Here is a 12607-nt window from a genome sequence, read left to right on the forward strand (position 1 = left end):
TTCTCATCCAACCACAATCAAATTCACTATCCGGATGGCGCAATTTATCAGGAGAGTTTTTTTTTTTTTAACGATGACAAGCCAGATTGAAAACAAGCCAAAATTAAATAGGAGTAACAAGGCCATTTTTAAAATGTAAGGAGTAGAAAGTACAGATAATTGCGTGAAAATGTAAGGAGTAGAAGTAAAAAGTCGGCTGAAAAAATAATTACTCCTGTAAAGTATAGAAGCCCAAAATTTCTACTTGAGGTAACAAAGCGTTTGCACTTCATGATTTTCTTCAGAGGTGTCAAGTAACGAAGTTAAATCGCTCCATGCCATTTAAAAAAAAAGCGGCACAGATCCTTTAACTCTAACTATTGTACTTTACATTCTATGTAGATTTTTTGTTAGATAGTTTGTGTGTATGGAATGGTTCTAAATTTTTTTAAATTTATAAAATATAAATTTCTCTTTAATAATGGGACATCAGTCTGTACCCTATTTGTGGAAAGGGTAATGAAATGTTTTGCTTTTAAAACACACCAATATCTGCCCAATACAGTGATGTTCCTTTCTCAGAAAATGCGAGTGAAGCAGGCATCTTGGCTTTGCTCCACAGCAGCGTGCGATTCTTCCCGTCCATGTGAGCGCAGTCGACCTGGGGCAGTGGCTCGGACCCCCTACGCCCCACTGCGGTGAAGCACAGCCTGCCTGTGGGAGGGTGTAGGGCGATGGAGATCGTTCCTTCGAGGTCAGCTTGCAGCACCAGGCTGGTGTACTGCCCTCCAGGGGACGTGACGTAAAGCTGGGGGCTCTTGACGCTGCTCCAGTATATGTTACCGGTGACCCAGTCCACAGCCAGAGTGGTTACCAGGTCGCCTTTGAGCTGAAGCACGTGACCTATTGGTGTGAAGCCAGAGCTGCTGAGTTTGAGCTGAGCTACAGAGCCCTGGCCCGCATCAGCTAGGGAGATGGTGCGGTCTTTGATGAGCAGATCGAAGTCTGAAGCCTCATTCACGCCAGGGAGAGTCAGGGCACGATGCTCTGGCCAGGTCTTCAGCCCAACGTTTCCTTGAAGGCTCTTGGTGAAGATCTGAGCAGGGGAAGTGAGGTCAGTGAATTAACAATGGATCAATATTCTTCAAAGGAACACTGAGGGTTTAGTAAAAGTTCAGCTGAAGATATGTCAAAAAGCCTAATTTTATATACACTGATCAGGCATTACATTATGACCACTGACAGGTGAAGTGAATAACACAGATTATCTCTTCCTCACAGCACCTGTTAGTGGGTGGGCTATATTAGGCAGCAAGTGAACATTTTGTCCTCAAGGTTGATGTGTTAGAAGCAGGAAAAATGGGCAAGCGCAAGGATTTGAGCGAATTTGGCAAGGGCCAATTTGTGATGGCTAGACGACCGAGTCAGAGCATCTCCAAAACTGCAGCTCTTCTGGGGTGTTGCCGGTCTGCAGTGGTCAGTATCTAGCAAAACTGGTCAAAGGAAGGAACAGGTGAACCGGCAATAGGGTCATGGGTGGCCAAAGCTCATTGATGCACATGAGGAGCGAAGGCTGGTCTGTGTGGTCCGATCAGACGAGCTACTGTAGCTCAAATTGCTCAAGTTAATGCTGGTTCTGATAGAAAGGTGTCAGAATACACACTGCATCGCAGTTTGTTGTGTATGGGGCTGCATAGCTGCAGACCAGTCAGGGTGCCCATGCTGACCCCTGTCCACCGCCGAAAGTGCCAACAGTGGGTTCACCAGTTCCTTCCTTGGACCACTGCAGACCAGGAACACCCCACAAGAGTTGCAGTTTTGGTGATGCTCTGATCCAGTTGTCTAGCCACAATTTTAAATCTCCTAGGTTATGTCAGCCATGCCATGAAAGCATGCCATTATTTAAAAAAAAAAAATGACATACAAGTTGATGAACCGAGTATGACAAGGAATGTGCATTAAACTAAAAAAGGTAAATTGATTTAATCTTGAATTTAAATTAATGCATTCTCTAAGTCTTGCCAAGCCATTCAGTCATTCTCCTCAAGTGGAGTACCTGTGTAATCATGGTAGGTGACAGTAACATAAGGAAAGAGGAGGAATCATCAGGTGTGCCGCAAGTGAATTCATCCACGGCCAAGAGAAGTCCAGCCGGGCAGCGACACACAGCTTTAAGCCCTGGAGCCAGCAAGCACGTGTGGGAGCATTTGAGCTTCTTACAGGGGTTGGACACATTGGGCTGTAAAAGAGGGTGTACAACCTACACCAAGACAGAAAGCGGAGACACTCATGATGCTACAGTAATGCAAGGATTATATTGATGTACAAGACAACTTTGATGACATTACTAAATGTCTACAGTATGTATTCTCACTTTGAGGTCAAACGGCTGTCCGGGTCTCTTGAGAAGAACTTTGCGGTTCTTGCCGTTCAGTTTATTGGCACCTTGAATGGATATTCTACGAGTGTCAGACCAGTAGACCATGTCATTAAACACAGCCACAGAGAAAGGACTGGGCATTTCAGACAGCTGTAGCAACTGCAAAAAAACAAAAACACCACATGCGGTCTTTAGTGTGTAACTTTCTATAATGGCTCTATATCTATATCAGATGGGCTGTAGCATTACATTTGTTTTATCAATAAAGTTACACTAATTTCACATACATTGTCTTTCAATAAATTTAAAAGTTTTCAAAAGATTTTCCAGGACTTAAATTTCAGAAAGTCAAATCAAGCACTTCAAGCACCTTGTACGAACCCTGCATCATATTTTACTTGGCCACTTGCAGCACAGTAAACATGTAAAATTTCAAATTACCCTCATGTTTTCGCCATCCAATGTCGCTGAGCCTATACATCTGAGCTTCTCGTCAGTCCAATATAGTCTGTCAGTCAAAATGTCCACCGTCACAGAGACAGGCCATTTGAGACCACGGCTGATCACCACCTTCCTGTCTGAGCCGTCCATGCTAGAGCGCTCGATCTGTGCTTGGCCTCCAGTCTCTGACCAGAACATTATCCTGCAAGCAATGGCTGGAGAGATTATGCATCCATACAGATGAACAATCATGTAATGGTGCCAACTAGTGGAGGTGGTACGTACCCTTTCTGCGGCAGCAGCGCAAGTGAGCGTGGCTGCTTCAAATCCTTATCCAGAATTATAATGTAGTTTTGTGGCTTTACAATACTGCTGGTCAATCTCACAGCTAGAATCTGCCCAGCAACACCATCGACCCAGTAAAGGTTCCTTCCCATCCAGTCAACAGCAATGGAGTCAGACTTCACACCTGAACATGCAAGATTTTTGGAATACCTTTATCATCTGAAGCATGGCGAAACTTTAATTGCATTGCATAAATTGCATTGAATATATGCAAAGACTAAAAATGCCCCTAAAGCGCACTTGGATAAGAGCTTATTGAGCCCAAGGTCAGTACCGGTAATTTCAGTTTAACTCAACATTTATTTTAGCCACCAAGTCTAAACTAATTTAATTTGGTAACACTTTAGTTTAGGGTCTAAATTATCTGTAGAATTGTGAATTGGACTCCAATCTAAAGTGATACAAATTAGTGGTATTCATTATAAATAAAAGGTATGATTTATATATCTTTCATTCTTGTTATGAATAACATTAAATTGAAATGTATTTTAGTTCTCCCTCATTAGACTACAAATCATGTTAATAATGTTTGTAAAACGGTTTTATTTACCGTTATTTGACCATTTCTGAATGTAATAAAACGTGACTTCTGCTGTTTTTATTTCTCAATGCAATTTTGAAATGGTGAGATTTTCTGGAAAATATACTTGAAGTACCCTCTGAGATTTAAGGTAATTTTTCAATAATTTACATTCACAGTTCTCTGATGTTGGTTAATGGTCACATTCACGGGTCTCTGAAGTTGGTTTATGGTCACCATCACATGCATACTTATACCTTTATTTCTTTTTTAACCTCTTAAGCTCTGGGACCATTTTTGGGATTTCCACCTGGATTTGGCCTACCCAAATTAAAAAGCTTCCCATACACACATACAGTGGTCTAAATACACAATTTTGGTGTAATTTTAAAAGGAAACCCTTTGAAGTTTCATAAACTGCTAAAAATGATAAACATTCTAAAAATGATAAACATGCAAGAATATTCCTATTAGCTGCTTATTACAGCTTAGACAACGCATGTACGCATGTACGTAGGCATGTATGTATATAATATTTATCACTTTCAGAAGTTAAGTAATTTCAGGGTTTTCTGTAAAAAAGACAGGAATATTGCATTTATACCACTGTATATGGGGGGGGTCGCCCTTTCAATCGCCCCCTGGTGGCAGGCTGCTGTATAGGTCTTAAACCCCACCGTCTCCATGTAATCAATTCGAGTTGAATTGCAAGCCAAACTAAAAAAAATCCAATTACACTTAATTTTCTCTTCATTCTAGGTAGTTCTTATGCAAGATGTTCAAGTGTTCGTTTTTCCAGTAAGTGTGTTTTTAGTTATTTGATGCTTTAAAAACAGGATGTAACGTCATTATTGACAGCTGTGCTTGCGATTGAGTCTGCTGGAGCGAAAATATCGTGCGGGACCTTCATACCACAGCTCCACCACAGGATCACTACTGTGCAGACTCTGAAATGTTCATTGCCAATTATGTCATTTGGAGCCAGTGATATTTTGGTTTCATTTTTCTACAGTGGAGGGAAGACAGTAAAAAAAAGATGGACAGCTTATGATTATGATTTATAAAATGGATAGTTCCTGTAATTGATGCTCATTGGTCAATAGCCACATTTTATTTACTATGGTCGCTTTACTGAACAGATCTGTGTCACTGCACAACTCCCTTAGAAAACACCCTTGTCGCCGTGCCTACCAATGGCCATCGACCGTTACTGCATTTACAATATAGCACAACCTCTCGTACCTTATTAAATACAAAAAAAAAAAAAAAATGTGTACCTTTGACAATCGTTCCAATGTTGTCTTTTTCTCCGTGGAAGGCATATTTGATGCTCTCATCCTCCAGACTGACCCAGTAAACCCTCTGCTCTGTCCGGTCATAGTCCAGAGAGAAGACGGGCTTCCGTCCTGGTGTGATAAGAGCTTGAATATTGAAGCTTCGTAGACCCAACTTTAACAGCTCGTACTGTTCAGAGACCAAAAGACTGGGCTCCTCTGCACAAAAACATGATTCACATGAGACAATACTATTAATAGAGTAGAACACTAAGGGGAAAGAAACCCCCAAACATTTCTGCTATTTTCCATTTGTGAAAAGACATTGTTGTGCAATTATTTCAATTGCTATAGATTGATACCTGCTGTCTTGCAGCTGCGACCATCTGGCTCCAGCATAAATTCAGGGTGGCATCGACACATGTAGGAGCCTAGCGTGTTGATGCAGTTATGACTACAGGCAGCAGGTTGAATCTCTTTACATTCATCTATGTCATTGCAGGTTAAACCATCAGACTGAAGCCTGAAGCCAGTCTTACAGCCACATCTCTGGAAACACAAGACAATCTTTGAACATACAGCTGTTTGCATTTAGATTCCCTCTCAAAATGTTTTTCAAATATTAGCGGCCAACAGACTTGCTTTGATAAAGGTTCCGTTTGGTATCATACTAAATAGTATGAAAATCTACAATTTTAATTCATTTTAATCATGATTTGAATCTTGGATCATTAATGAACAATACATTAGGAGCCAGATTTACAAACTGCTTGTACCAGCGCAAATCTTTTGCCGTTAAAAAAAAATACTGTCAGGATTTCAGTTCTTTCTGCAGCTGACCTTATTGCGCAGTTAAATCGTGCAACATGATTTACTAATGTGTTTCCGGTAGTCGATTTACTGGTATCTGTGCCGTTTTTTAGGTTTCCGCTCTCTGCAAAGATGTTACACATTTATTGTCCTTTTCAGACACCTGGTAGAATTGCCAGACCGGTTAATTTAGTGAAGCAATTTTAGCTGCGCATAGCAAAAAGTGGATTTGCAAGTTTTGCTTCATCTGATCGAACGCGACCACTGATCAAACTATATAATGCTCGGCAACCAATCAATAGGAGCACCCTTCCTTCTTTAATTTGCACATTGTCAGTAGATCACCTGCAGAACTTTCCACTCCCATCGGCACTTTTATGGGATTGTGGTCTCGCCAATTTGAGTTTAGTAAATCTGGCTCTTGGCTTTTTAAACTATATAAAAAGAAAGAAATGTTTGACCGCTCCATGTGGAGTGCTGAAGCAGTAGTGTTGGCATGATGGGCTGCTGGGACTGGAGCAGTTGTTCTTCAGACAGCCCACACCCTCATCAGAACCATCTGCACAATCAGAGCCACTGTTGCACACCAGATCTGGGTCCAGACACTCCCCGCTTCCACACCGGAATAATTGCGTCGGGCATTTCACTTGACCACCTACAAAGCAAGCAAGCGTTTACACTTTAGTATTATTGAAAGCATGCTGGTATGGAGTTTAGAATTGATTTCACACATGCACTTACATCCAGATTCATCACTCTCGTCCTTGCAGTCTTTCACGCCATCACACCTCCACATCATGGCAATGCATTGAGATTTAGATGCACATGACCACTGGAACTCTCCACACTTCAGTGGAGTCTCCTTGCAGTTCTAAACAGGAAGAGAAGAGGCACAGATTGATAACTTGCGATTATGACGAACCTTCCTACCCAACACACATCAACTTGCAAATTTGTTTGAAACACTTATGGCGCTTTTCCATTACCAGTACCAGCTCGACAATAGTACCTCGTCATCATAGCGACGCCGCAGGAAATTTTTCGTTCCTGCGGATCCTCTCTTTGGCAACCAAACAAAGGAAACCTCCTCGTTTGAACACAGCGTATTCTTCAGAGTTGCCATAATAGTAATGAGTATATCACGCAATCTCTGGCCAAACTATTTAAAAATGTCAGGGTTAATCCATAGACCGTAAAAAAATATTCAGGATACTCCGTCTGGTGCGTGCAATGACAGTGAATAGTGACGATTCTCTCTGACCAATCAGCAGTCTGCAGTGTTGTTTTCACGTCACATTTTAGTATCGCCTCAGCTAGCTCAGAACCTCGCCAGAGGTGATACGAAAAAAAGTACCTGGAAGCAGGTACAGGTACAAATTTTACCCAGTGGAAAACTGAACAAAGGTGAGTCGAGCTGGTTCTGTGTAGTGGAAAAGCACCATTACACTACTGGCACCAGACAAAATTGCAAAAACAAAATGTTTCAAAAGGTTCCCCAAACACCCCAGTTCAACAAGAGTTAATTCTGCCATAAACTCCTACCACTGGCAACTCAAACAGAGCAATGTTGAAAGCACACATTTTGGGAGAAATCAGCAAAACACCACAAACACATGAAAAAAAAAACTATAACAAAACCCAGCACAAACAAAAACACCAAACAAACATGCCAAAAAAAAACTAAACTAAACACCACAAACAACATAGTACAAGTGCAAACAACAACCCCATCACAAATCCACCAAACACACTCAACAAATAAAACAAACAATACACCATAAACACCAACAACAAAAGATAAAATAACAAACACCACATGCAAAACACTACATATAAAACAGCACAAAAAAAAAACACGCAAAAAAAACCCCTGCACACCAGCATTAAGGAAAAGGGTAAAACATAGTAGGTTGCCCTAGATTTGAACAAGACTGGATCAGTACGCTTCCTCACCTTCTCATCAGACCCATCACTGCAGTCCTTGTCTCCATCACAAAGCCATTCTTTCAACAGACACTCGTGAGTGTGGGGGCAGCGATGGTCAACGGGACAGTGTGGAGGTTGAGGACAGCCCTTCTCATCCGAGTGATCACGACAGTCAGCGTACCCATCACAACGGAGGACCAGAGCCACACACTGACCATTACTGCACTGGAACCGATCACTTGAACACGGCTCTACCACTGCAGGACAAATAAAGCCCAAGTATAAGTAAAACTGTCCAAACACTGAACAAATAAATCGCTAAAATGGCCACAAAAAAAAAAAAAGTCCGAAATATTGATTTAAACAAGACGATTCTCAAGGGGCACTATTCAGCAAACAGAACAAGAGTCACCAAACAACCTTTAGATTAGATGGCATATTTATTTTTGACATAAACAAAAATGAGGAACAAGGATGATTGTAGACACCCTTGGTGACAATGGTTTTACCACCTACTTAGGCTTACATTGCTTTGGGAAACGCAGGCCAGTTCATTCTAAAAATTGATTTTTGCATAAAATAGTGAAATAAATGGTCAAAATAAAATAAATGGAGATAAACATTGATTCAGTAAATAAAGACAATACAATAAATGTGAGTGAAATTAATGGCAGAAAATAAGTGCAAAAAAAAGTGGAGATTTCAGAACCGCAAACTACTTCCATTTCCCCCATAGAAAGATATGTTAAAGATAGCACGAGTAGTATACTAGTATGCTGATTGTGATTTTATTTCTCTTTTGCCATTATTTAATATGACTTTGTGACATTGACCTACCACAGTTGGCTTCGTCAGTGCCATCCACACAGTCTCTCTCTCCATCACAGAGGAAGGTTTCAGGAAGGCAGCGGGTTTTATTGTCACATGGGTGTCTGCACTCCTCTGAGAGCTTCATGCAGTTTATTTCATCTGATCGGTCCTGACACTGAGGTGTGCCATCACATAAAAGCTTCATGTCTATACACTTCCTGCCATGAGCGCATTGGAATTGGCCTGCAGGGTTTAATTATTGAAAATGTTAATTTGCCCAGTTTAATAGTCTTTTACATAATGAACTGTATTTCTACTGCAAAGCGTACCTTTTTTACATTTACGCTCACAGTTCCTCTCATCAGATCCATCTTTGCAATCTTTCTCTCCATCACACACATGACTGTACAGGACACACTCTTTCCCATCCCTACAAGGTTTGGATGCCAGGGGACATTTCAGAGGCAATGAAGCACCTGCAACCACACGACTATTGTCTGAAACAAAAAAAAAAAAATCATTATTTGACTAATTTTAATGATAAAGGTCACCCAATGATGAATGAGACCATTCGGTCATCATACTCTTGTTCCAGACATGAATTTATACTGCACAGATTTCCAATTAATAAATGGCTTCAATTTATAACTGCTCCTCACACCAAGTTATAGTACAGCTTCCAAAGACTTCGAATAGCACATTTCTTTAAATTTTATGGATGCAGGACCTCCCTTTTTGTTTTCAACAAAAGAAAGAAATTATATGGGTTCTGAATAACATATATGATTAAATAAAAGGTACTGTAAATGATAACAGGTGTGAACTTACAACAGTTCTTCTCATCGGAACCGTCTCTACAGTCTGGTTTTCCATCACAGAGCTGCTGGTTAGTCAGGCACACCTTCTTTTGGTCACAATGTAAAGCACAGGTGGGACACTGTTCCTCATCTGATCCATCAGCGCAGTGAGTGTACCCATCACACACTAGAGTTCTAGCAACACACTTCCGTCTGTCCTTGCATAGAAACTGGTCTGATTGGGGTACAAAACCTTTTCATCAAATGTACTTTGGACTTTGAACCATCACATTTAAGAATAGGACAAATTCTATACGTTACCTGGATTGGGACATGAATATATGCAAAACTGCTCATCGGCTCCACTGGGACAGTCTCTCTTTCCGTCACATAGTTGGGATTGTGTCATGCATTTTGAGGTTTCATGACAAAACACAGAAGGGCTAATGCAGACTGGCTGGGTTGATATTTTAGAAGGGTCTGTGATGGATGGGTCAGTAACGGGAGCTAGAAAACAAAGTCAATGAGTACATTTAATGTCTTAGTCAATTTTTTATAATGCATTTAACTTGGGTTTTTAAAAGGGTACATAACACAGCTTCTGCCAGTCTCATATCAACCTTGAGTACCTAAAGAGTAGTATTGTATCCATCATATCTCCAAAGACTCTTTCGTCTTATATTTATAAAAGACGGATACGCTGTACTGATTCTTTCCGAAAACAGCCAAGCTCGTAGAGGAGGCATGCAGTGGGCGGAGCTAAAGATTCACAAGCGCGCACAGGCATTATCATCCCTGGATAACTTTCGATTCACAATACATTCATGTTTACATTATATGCACTTATCTTATGCACCGATTGCCAAAACAAAACATTTGATGCAGTTTCACTCACCGCCTGCGGTTTCGACTCATGACTGGGAACAAACAAGCACACTTGCAGAAAACGGCATTCACTGTTTCCTTAACGCTGGATTATTTGGAAAGCTGAACAAGGTTCTCTTTCCCTCACAACCAGAAACACACTTCTTTAGTGACAGTTGTTGATTTCATGGTCCAAAAACAAAATGACAGCTCTGCCGACGGCTTTTCTAACCTAAACGAAGCTCGTTGATGGGCGCACTCTTGCTCTCGCTCTGATTGATGTGCACGTGCTCATCCGGGAGAAGTGCCCGTACAAGGAATTCTGCCCTTTATGACATCATACAGGTCCATACACCAAAGACAAAAAAAAATATCCAAAACTTATTTGAATCCTGAAGTGCATTTGGAAGAGAAGTACTCCGTCATACATCCCACTTGTTTTTTTTTTATTTATTTTGGCCATTTTTAGCATGAGTATCCAACTCTTTAACAGCGTAAATAAGTCAATGCATGAAATAGCATTAGACCCCCACCTTTAAAGAACTTGCATTTAAAAAATAGAAGTTGGTTTTAAACTTAAAGCATTTTCATTTTAAGCAACCAGTTAAAACAATTACCACAGTTGTCTTCATCAGTGGCGTCTACACAGTCTCTCTCTCCATCGCAGAGGAAGCTTTCTGGGATGCAGCGAGTTTTATTGTCACACTGGTGTTTGCAGTCGTGTGAGCGAGTGAAACAGTCCATTTCATCAGAGCGGTCCTGACACTGAGGTGTGCCGTCACACACCTGCTTTTTGTCGATACACATCCTCCCATGAGCGCACTGGAACTGATCTATATGAGGAAACATTTACTTTAAATGTCAGTTACACGTCATGGTTACATAAATCAGTTAGGAATCAGAATAATAATGTGTTATACCTGCTTTACACTTATATTGACAACCTCGTTCATCAGATCCATCCTTACAGTCCATCTCTCCATCACACACATGACTGTACAGGACACACTCACGTCCGTCCTCACATGGTTTAGAGCCCACACGACACTTCAATGCTGTGGTTGAGGTTTTAGCAGCCATGGTGGGACATCCCATCTCATCTGAACCGTCAATGCAGTGAGAGCGACCATCACACACAAAATCGCTCTCAACACACTTCCTCCTGTCCTTACATAGAAAGTCACCTACAAGCACAGTTGTAGAAAGTTGAGTGTAATGCAGCCATAGCTTGTGCAATTAAGGTAGCATCCTTTGAGTACCTGAGTTCGGACATCTGTCAAAGCAAAATGTTTCATCATAGCCATCAGGACAATCTCTCTTGCCATCACAGAGACTAGTTTGAGGGATGCACAGCGACCCATCACGACACAATACAGCAGGACTTTCGCACTTCACCACCTTAGTGGGGTACCCTGATTAAAAAAAAAAAATTGAAATGACTGATTAGTTCAACTAAATTCATAGAGCTAAAAATCACATATCTCCGTATCAGAGATACCCACCACAGTCAGATTCATCGGTGCCATCCACACAGTCTCTCTCTCCATCACACAGGAAGTTTTCTGGGATGCAGCGAGTTTTGTTGTCACAGCGATGGTTGCAGCTCTTGCTGCGTGTGAAGCAATCCCTCTCATCAGATAAATCTTGACATTGTGGTTTGCCATCACACACAAGTTTTGCATCAATGCATTTTCTTCCATGGGCACACTGAAACTCCCCTGAGGAGAAAACCAATTTTCGAGTCAGGAGTCACTCCCAAAAAAATTACAAATAAAAAATACCAAAGGCCATAAATACAAATCACTTGTAATGTGACAATTGCTTACTACTTTTGGCCAATAGGTGTCGCTCACACCAAAATGTATCTGGTGTGGTCAGTGTTGGGTGACAATTACACATCAAGTTTGGTGTCAATGTCAAATTTTTCCAGGAACTTTAGCAGTATTCCATCAAATTTGTTGAAGTGGTATATAAAAACCGTTTCATCTATCAACACAATTCAGAACTGAAGATGATCTGACTAGAAATTGGTAAAAATCAAACAAATGTTCAAGGAGTTTTTAAAAGTACCTTTTTAAAGAAAACCAAAATGGCAGTGAGGAAGACAGGCTGACTAATTCAATCAAAAGCTTTTAGCAAATTTTGAAATTAATATAAATTTGACCACAAGATGGCACAGTCTCAACTTTTTTAAATTCCTTCAGGGCATGGCGCCAAGAAAACTTACAGAGTTTTGTAACAATACGCCAATGTGTTAGTAAAATGTTAGTCTCAGACGTCCCATCCACAGACCAGTGGCTGAACATCTGATGCATATGGCACACAAAATGGGAAACGCTTGGGGAGTTTTGAAGTCGTCATCTGATTAGTTGAATTCTCCAGGATTTCTGGGAAATGTTTGTGTGTCGTGTTCTTTAATGGTCCAGCTGGAAACAAAGACGTTGTGATGCCAAACCCCCGC

The sequence above is a fragment of the Gobio gobio genome, assembly GCF_949357685.1.
Source record: "Gobio gobio genome assembly, chromosome: 22".
In the NCBI taxonomy this organism is placed as follows: Eukaryota; Metazoa; Chordata; class Actinopteri; order Cypriniformes; family Gobionidae; genus Gobio; species Gobio gobio.